The sequence below is a fragment of the Anopheles coustani genome, chromosome 3 (assembly GCF_943734705.1).
Source record: "Anopheles coustani chromosome 3, idAnoCousDA_361_x.2, whole genome shotgun sequence".
In the NCBI taxonomy this organism is placed as follows: domain Eukaryota; kingdom Metazoa; phylum Arthropoda; class Insecta; order Diptera; family Culicidae; genus Anopheles; species Anopheles coustani.
In genome coordinates, this window is record NC_071288.1 from 51,454,472 (window position 1) to 51,464,492 (window position 10,021).

The window sequence follows — 10,021 nt, forward strand, 5'->3', positions numbered from 1 at the left end:
TTTTAAGAAGCCGGGATCCATCGGATATTTTGACGGCTTTGCATCTTTCATGCCGAATCTTTCCAGAACTCTTTCCAAGTAGGCTTGCTGATCAATACAAAATTGTCCTTTGTTTAGCCTAACACGTATTCCAAGAAAGAATCTTAGATTACCCATGACACTTATTGTAAAGTTCTGTTCCAGGACGTGGACCACCTCAGAAAATTCCTCCTCCGTGTAACAAATGACAATTACATCGTCTACGTAAATGAGTACAAAAATGGACTTATCCGCTTTTTTGCAAATGTATAGGCACGGGTCCGCCGTTGATTGAATGAAACCCTTAGTTTTCAGTACGTCGTCGATTTTCTTATTCCAAACACGAGCTGCCTGCTTGAGCCCGTAAATACTGCGACGCAGCCGGCAGACTTCATTCGGTTTACCACTCTCGTACCCTGGTGGTTGTCGCATAAAGATCTCCTCCTCGAGATGACCATGAAGATACGCTGTCTTTATGTCAACGTGTTTCGCCAGCATCTTCCTTTTGCTCGCTAAAACCAGCATCGTCCGAAAAGTTATCTGTTTTACGACTGGAGCAAAAACTAGATCATAATCGGTCCCGAATTTTTGGCAAAAGCCCTGCGCCACCAAACGTGCTTTATAACGAACGAGATTGCCGTCTTCGTTCGCCTTGCATTTGTAGATCCATTTCGACCCGATTGCCTTCCGTTGTGGCGGCAGTTCCACTAGCTCCCACGTATTATTTTCGCGATGGGACTGCATTTCCTCTGCCATTGCCGACTTCCACTTGGTGCTCTGTGGACCGGATACAGCTTCCTTATACGTCCTTGGTTCAGGCAAACTTTCCATCACCAAATTCACTTCCTCGTCGTATCTTACCGGCGGAACGCCTGCTGTTTTCCTCTGTGAACGACGAACGGTATCAGTAGACTCCGGAGGTTCGGTCTCTGGCACCGCAGCTCCAGCTTGAACTTTACAGTCATCATCATCCCACAGTCCACGAAGCCAATTGTTGTCGTTGTCGTTCCAAAACCCTCGTGGCCAACCGTCACCTGGACAATCCTTGCCGTAGAATTCGGACTCAGAGGTTGTTTCGTGAGTCAAATCGGGTTCAGCTTCCTGTTTCACTGTTTCATCGAAAGACCACTCGATTTCTTCCCTTCCAGTCGGACTATCCTCCAGTTTGGGTTCATCGTGATGATGCTCCTTAGATCCGTCGCTGAATTCGAGAAAACGAACATCCCGACTGATTTGGATTTCTCCCGTCAGTGTGTTTAGCATCCGATACGCTTTATGTTCCGCGGAATAGCCGACGAACGTCATTCGTTTCGCCTTGACGTCTAACTTCTTACGCTTTACCGACGGAATGAACACGTAACCGACGCATCCAAATAGTCGCAAGTGGGTCAAATTTGGTTTTCTTCCGAACCAGATCTCGAACGGCGTACGGTCTACTGCAACAGATGGCAAACGATTTTGCATGTAACAAGCGGTGTTGACTGCCTCCGCCCAAAATCGCTTGTGCATGCCCGCGTCCTGAAGCATACACCGGGCCATCTCACTCAGAGACCGGTTTTTCCGCTCCGAAACCCCGTTCTGCTGTGGTGAATGCGCCGCAGTGTACTCCACCTTTATTCCTTCATCCGCGTAGAATCTCCTAAGTGTCTTGCTGGAGTATTCTCCACCCTGATCGGAGCGAATGATCCGCGGTTTACGTCCGAACTGATTTTGAACCAATTTCACAAATTCTCGAATCTTATCCTCGACCTCAGATTTTTTCTTCAGGAAATAGACGAAACTATAACGACTGTGATCGTCTATTAAGGTCATAAAGTAACGACATCCCCCTGGCGTCGTCTCCTCCATTGGGCCGCACACATCACTATGGATTATATCCAGCACTTTAGTCGATGTCTTTTCTGCTTCCTTGGTGTGTCGGCTGTCATTCACCAATAAGGCCCGTTCATCAGCCATATTCAGTCGGTATAGGCCACCCACTTTATCAGCTGTAGCCACGACTTTCGCACCGTAAACAAGCTTGCAATTGCTTTTGTCGAACACTGTATGAACACCTTTACTGCAAAGTTTGGGCACTGATATAAGGTTGCACTCTATACCCGGGGCAAAAATAACGTCCGTTAGTGTTATCGACACGTTCTTTCCAAAGTCATTGTCGCACGAAATAACCACGCAATCCCCTATTCCACCCGTACGGATAGGTTTGCCGTCCGCTGTAAAAATCTCAGGACGCACACTTCTGTCTAAACGGCTGAACAACTTTTCATCGTTGGCTAAGTGTGATGTTGCACCAGAGTCAATAAGCCACGCACGCGTAGTTCCGGGAACACTGGAACGCACCGAAAGAAGGAACGACGCTTGGTCGTTTTCGCGCACTGTTTTTGCTCGTTCCATCACCTTTTTCTTTTCGCTGCTTTTCTGCTTCAGGAACTGCTTGCACGCCTGCTTCTTGTGACCGGGTTTTCCACAAAAGAAGCACACAATAGACTCCTTGTTCGTTCGGCTGCCCGTTTTCAGCGCCCGCTCCTCCGCCGCATCACCGCTATACAATTTTTCGCTTTCATCCAGTAGCTTGGACCGCACCAGATCCATTGTTAGATCTTCGTCGGAGCGGTTTTCCAAAGCGGTGGTGAGGGTATCGAAAGCCTTTGGTAGGCTCCGCAAGATCATAGCTACTTGCATGTATGGAGACAATTTTTCTCCAGCATTCTCAAGACGAGAGTATAACTCCTCCATGCTGTAGAGGAAATTCTCCATACTCTCTCCTTCAACGAAATTTGCGCTGCATATTTCCTTTAGAAGTGCCACTTTTCCAGTTAATGTAGCTTTATGGTGGTGAGCCTTCAGGGCATCCCACGTGGATTTGGCGCTTGTTTTATCCAGTATGAGGTTATGTTGGTTGTCCTCAACCAACAAAGCGATGGTAGCTCGCGCCTTCGAATCCCCTTCCGTCCAATCGGAAGTTACCGGTGCCGGCGCGACACCCGGGTCAACGTATTTCCACGTTCCCTCCCGCATCATCACCATTTTTACTTTAAACGCCCACGCTCGGTAGTTCCGATTATTCAATCGAACAACACTCACTTTAGAGAGATCCATTGTATTTTTTGTTTTTCTGACTGCGACTAATTTCACTTTTAAAAAAAAAACTTCGCCCGAAAGATTAACAACACTTAATACACACCGCGTGGCCTGGGCCCATAACCTGTTAGAATTAGAGGTATATGGTCTAATTTCGGATCGGGAAACAAGGAACACGTGCGACCGATTCCACTATACACACAGGAATGAATTCTTTATTCAACAGTTCCGGTCATTTGACACATGCAGTGCTGCCAGTGTCATCAATTCAGTAGTTGTTCAAACCAGCTTGGTTCAACACTTCTTGTCAAACCAGGTTGGTTCAACAATAAGGGGGGCCGTGGGCCCCCCTCATACCGCACGCCTAGGTTGATGGTATAGCCGAATTTTCATACACTCATGCAAGTAATGCATGAGGGAGTTTATGTTGTACATCCTTTTCAGCATAATCATCATCTTTAATTTAACGAGAATTCAATTCAAACGGTTCACACAACGGCATTTCTTTCACCAATTGCATACCTTTAAGGTACATCCGCTCACAAATGGTGTAGCCACAACAGCGATTTCGGCTGGGGGGGCTTCATTTGGGATTTACCCAAATAAATACAGTCGGACGTCGATTATCCGGGGCCGGATTAACCGGGGGGCGGATTATCCGGGGGTCTTGCAACTGACAACTGCACAACCGGGCTGAAATGTTTCCATGAATATTAGGTTGGTTCACAACATTTTGTACCAATAATGTGTCAAATAAATTTTCTCTGATCGAAAATAGCAATAAAAATACCATAGGAAAATAATTCAAACATTTTTTATGATTAATCAACTAACTGGAACTGGTCAAAAGTGAACCAGCCGAGACTCAAACCAGGTATTATAAACGTATTTTAGTATATGTTCGATTATCCGTGGAATTCGGTTATCCGGGGACCTCTCGGTCCCGACACCCCCGGATAATCGACGTTCACCTGTAGTAAGTATGCAAAACAAAGTCAATTAACAGACAGGTCGCAGCATGCCATGTAACGAGCCGAAAACCGTGGGAAAATTTTTGACAGTAGGTTGAAATTTTGTTTACTTCTTACGAACAGCGAAGGAAGTGGGGTAAAGCTGTAAATTTGGTATGTTTCATCAACAGAACAAAGAGATGAGGCGTTCGAAATATGTTCTGGAGTAAGGCTTCGTATAAGGCAGACCAACACACTTAATTTCGGCAATCACGGCGAGCAAAAGGATCCATATCCCATGATTTCACACAGAAGAGTAGTTTCTATCCGCAAAACCATGGGTACTGTGATCTAGAATTACCAACTACCTATTTCGCGAAGATTTTGGCGAAGATCTCCCACAAGTATGCTGGAAATTTTTGTAAACACTTTTTTAACCAACTGTCATAACAATGGCGGAGCAAAAAAAAGCTTTGACCCGACCTGTCTGTTGATTGTCTTTGATCCAAAACATACCTGACGAACTACAAGAGCATTCTGAGTGAAATTTCAGACATTAGGTAATCAGTTGGCTGTAGCAATTATGCACTTTACAGTATTTGACGATTTTTTTTTGTTTTTTTTTTCGGCGCACTTGGGGAAGCGCTACCGGACAACAACGCGACCGCCACGATGTCCCTCGATGACCACTGGCGTATGGTGGAGCAAGTCATCAGCAGAACAGCCGAGCAGACACTGGGCCATAAGCCACGTAACCAGAGGAAAGAGTGGTTCGATGACGAGTGCAGGCGGGCACTATCCGAGAAGAACGCAGCGCGCGCCCGAATGCTGCAGCGCGAAACCCGTCAGAACGTGGAACACTACAAACGATTGAGGACGTAAGTTTATACAAAAAATTATTATTCAAAATTTAATTAAACTGACCATAATCATTTTATCGATTTTTTAGAAACAGCTTTTTATCCTCAGCTATTTTTTTACATATGAATCAGAACTAAGATCACGGATAAATCACGATCATAGTTGTTGTATTGAACTCAGATCGAGTATTAAAAATGGGAATTTTGATCTGGTATCACTTGCGCGTTACGTTTAAAAAAACGCGGCCTATATTCTCCGTTATAACAGTGGTAAAAAAGAAGCACTAACCTCCGAAACCCATTAATAATTAATCAAATATACATGTTCTGTTTGTTTGGCTGCAGTAAACACCTTGCTCATGTCTACCGCCATATGTCAGCGTGAAGTGGAGCATTGGTGAGTATGACTTTCTTATAGAAATTATTTAAATTGACTTTTTCTTACAGAAATGATTTTAATTGACGGTGGTTCAGTCCTCTTGCCCGTATGAAATTTAGAGTTCGTGAAGCCACGTTCACAACAATTTTTTACCATTCAAACGAAAGCCAACACTAAAGGTTTAAAATTTTCGAGGTAGCGAGAGATTTTAAGAGGTAGCGGGCCGCATGTTCGACACCTCTGACGTAGCTTGTCTTGTTTATTTCGCGCTGATACACACTCCGCGGCGGCCGCGCCAAATTGAATTTTACCGCTCCGAAGCTTACCGCATCAAGTATTCAAACCAGAAATGGTGCTTTTTTATTTTTTCAAATAAACGATGCCGTGTTATTATTCTTTGCTCGTTTTGAACAGGTTTTGATTATTTGAGTTATTTTTAGTTGTTGCAGATCGTCAAAATCGAGATGAAGCGGATGCACAACGCTACGGTGCTGAACGGCAAAGTACCCAAAATAATTCCTAATTATCTGGATCACTAGTGCCAATTGGCAACGCGCACGGTTATGGTTTACACATTGATAATAAATAATTATTTTTTAACATAGTTATTATACCTCATTGATTTTGAAGTACAAAATTCTTTTGACTTAGTTTGTTTCTTGGTCGAGTTATATAAAATACTTGTCTGAAAATGAAATGTGTAAAACAATTTAAAAAAACACGACTATATTCCCTGTACTCCATTGATATGAGGCTAACACTATGGTTCTATGCCATTTTTAAAATTTTATGCATTATTTCAAAGTCTCAACAAAAACACACACCCCATTTTTGATTCGCAACATTTTCCTTGAGACCGTATTGTATCCAACCGCATGTTAAGTAGTCACACCAAAACGTATGCCGTTTGCAACAGCGATTCGCTCTTCCGGTCACGTACGACAAGTTCATCGTCCACTGGTGTAAGACGTATGCAGTAGAAAAGAAGAGTCCGCGCTGATCTCAGAAGTTTTTATTTCTTCTCTTTTTTGGTGGCCCCAACCGTTTGGAATCTCCCGCGATAAAGCGCGACTGCAGCTCATGAAAGAATGACAAAAATGTTTTGCGTAGAGCAACTGATGCCAACAGCATCGCACCAAGCTGGGCCTGGTTCAATGTCTGTTATCAACATTAATTTCTTTTTTGCACTTTATGGGATACTTACCAAATCCTGTTATAACATGAAGGTCTTAGAAATTGCATTTACTTATTAAAGATAAGTTTACCTACCACGCTAAAAAACATACATTAACTGGATCATTCACGTTTCTTAGATCCACGATTAATAAATTAAGTTTCAAAAAGAGAAAGTGCACTTCACCTGCTTTCCTGCTTTGTATCGAACATTGAACAGTGTGTCTTTATTATCGCATCCGGTTACAGTGGGACAGTGGTAACATCCATGCCCCCCTGTCGTCAGTTCAATTGTTACATTTTCTTCCACATGCATGAGAACATGCTGTACCTAAACCAATTCCTATTGCTGCAAAAAGATGCCTCTAAGCCGCGTTACCATTACCATCGAACCATTATTTCCTCCCCTCTGGTGAGTGGGGTGCGAGTTCAAACATGGCCTAAGTCGTTTCAAGTTCTGCTATGGACCAACGTCGAACTAAACGAACTGGTGGAGTAGAACAATTTTACTATCTGCCTCAAGCTAACCACGGTTGGAAGCCTGCACTAACGAATATCGGTTCGTAGACGGGGCTGAAGGCTCAAGGATCGACGTTAGGACTGCGCGGTTAGGTGTCCGTTAAGGATTAGGGAGACAAGGAACGAGTAAAAAAGCGAGGAATACGTAAAGCCGTCACACATCCACTATGCGTCTCGTTGCGGTTTTGTTTTCTCATTATAAAAAAGTTCATGCAAATAAGCCGTTTTCATGCGGTGCAAAATTGTCAGACAATGTCGTATGCTCAGTATAAAATGGTACTCGGTAGGAATTGGCTTAAACTAATCCAACGTTCACCCGTATGAGCCTTGCGAATTTGAAAGACAAATTCATATCTAACATAAAACACGGTCCATTGCCGTTTTGAATGATTGCAAAACAATGGAGAACTGATCAACTAAAATGCAATGCCGATAACTACGAATGGTTATTATGTACAAAAATAATATTTGCGTATAATATTCCATTTTTTGTTAATAATTGCTCCAAGCTGATGCTATAGTTTTCAAAACATTTGCTAATGTTTCCATCCACTTTATACGTGCTATTGTTTTTGTTAAATATACTGTTCGTTATGACTGCTGATACTGAACAAAAGACCTAAAAAGACATTACTTTTCTGTTGGCTGCCTTACAGCGGACGAATTAATGTAGTGTAAAATCTTTCTCACATCGAGATTTCATTTTGTTTGCATGCGCTTGTTTAAATGTTCGGGCTTTTGATGTAGATCATATAAAAAATAAAAACTAACCAAAAACCTAGCACGATATGCAAACGATACTATGGATGGAATTTTTATATTTGGCTTTTGCTTGTTGTATGTTTTCTGCTGTCTCACACGTTTCATCTGTGAAAAACGGTTGGTTTATGATAAACTTTCATCTTATTATAAAGACTCCTATGCCTTTATTTTTGTTAATTTGTTCTGTTTTGTTCGGTTTTAGTATTTTTATTCTACTTGGTTTTTCTTTTTCTTAATGCTCTTTCAAACACTTGGGCTAACATCGTCTCAGCGTGTAGGCTTGAAGAGTTAATGTGTTCAATTGTTCCATTTTCTTTTCCGTTTTTTAAGGTCAATCATCGCTCACTGTTCGAGTGTTCGGGAAAATTAGTACAAACAATGTAAAACGTGTATCAAACAATCGAATCTATCGTACGCACGGCCCTAGCGGACCAACAAATGTATCTCCTCATAAGTAACGGCTGGAGGGTTTCGTAAAGCTTCGTTTTGCAAAAGTAATGAAAAAGCGACACACGCACTCCCTGCACTTTGCGTTCTTACAATTACTATTATGATCCCCGTTTGGAGGGAGTAGAAAACGTTGGACTAGAAACTAGTAGATTGCTCAAGAATGTAGAGTAGGTGATAAAAAAACAGCTTACAAGTAGATGACAGACTAGTAACATAACATAACATCAGAGTATGAAACAGAACAAAACGAGTGCAGTTTTTAAGTACAAAATCAACGGATTTCTCTCTTCACTTGGTTGTTTTTTTCTTACAAACCGTATAATATACGGCCACGAATAGATAAAAAAAATGCTGACTTAAATAATAAAATCCAAGACCTTTCAAAGGTTCTATTGGCTTCAAACATAGACTAAACAAGAGTGTCTTAATCGTAAATGGAAATATCGAGTATTTGTTATGGCGATCAATATTCAATGCTTACGTTCTACGAAAAACAATAAATTCGTCAATGGTTACAAATAAAAAAAAGTCACAATTGAACTACCGCTTACAATATACGCGTACCAAGTAGTTTGCTTGACTAGATAAGTATGAATGTTTCTTTAATGTTTTTGTGGTAACCAAAGTTCGGTTTGCTTTCGGTTTTGCTTGTGGTACACGATTCAATTATTATAACTGGTTCTATTTACAAATTGTTTAAAAAGCCCATTTACATTCGCAATTAACTGCTATCCCGCGACCGTTGCTCGAAAATTTGAACAACATAGACAGGATTTTCGCGTGACCAGTCATCATTTCCCACTAGCATACAGCAACATACAGCGTTGTGGACGTTTTCGCGTGCGGTACGGTAGCTTTTCCACGATTCCTTCGGCTTTGCGAGAACTAACAAAAGATGTATGGCACCCTTTGGCGTTTTCGTACTTAGCTTTGTGTTTGTTCATCTTCTTCGTAATCTCTCTTTCTTCGCTAGCTATGTTGTTTTTGTTTTTGCATTAACTTTTACCCCACCCATTTTGGTGATGTTTTCGCAAAACTGCATTTTTTCTAATTTTCTGACATTATTTCCTAAGCCTAGCAATATTCAACGTAAACAACCACATGCAATCGCTGTAAAGCATGGCATGCTGGGTCGCCTAATTCGAGGTGATTTGATCAACAAACAAAATGAAGAAGACAAAACACTCGTCTCCGGAATCGAGTGCTTTTTGGCCGTTTTTCAAATTTCACCTTGATGCTTCCGTGCTCCAGCACTTGTATGAAAAAAAGGTGATGTTATTCTTTAGCAGTTTTGTCCTTCACACTCTTAACATTGGTGTTGGCGTTGGATGTTGTTTTAAAACAAGAATTCTTTTGCATATGATGCACACATCTCTTTCTTAAATGAAGAGCGTTACCACTAGCGCTGGAGCTATCCGTCTGGTACGATTAACATTTTTTATTTCCTCGGAACACCTATTCGTCCGGTTGCAAATGATTCAGCCAACGGTGAGTTTACTTACGCCTATTAGTACGTTAATGATTAATGATATGTGATAGAATGTGGTGCGGGACGATCAGTGAAACAACGATGACGACAATGAATGAATGAATGATGAAATGCAATTCCCAATTTGGTAACGCTTCCGGCGTGGGCCTACTACAGGCGAGGCAATGAAGCAATACCGACATGCAAACTAACACCGAATGACCGAAGCGAGTGTATAAGTAGTGCACTGACGGTGCTCGACTGTCTTGCAGATGACGGGTAGCAATCGCTTGTGATATGTAGATGGTTCTTCCGTCGACTGCCTGGTGGTCGACGACGGGACATCCGTGAATCAACCACT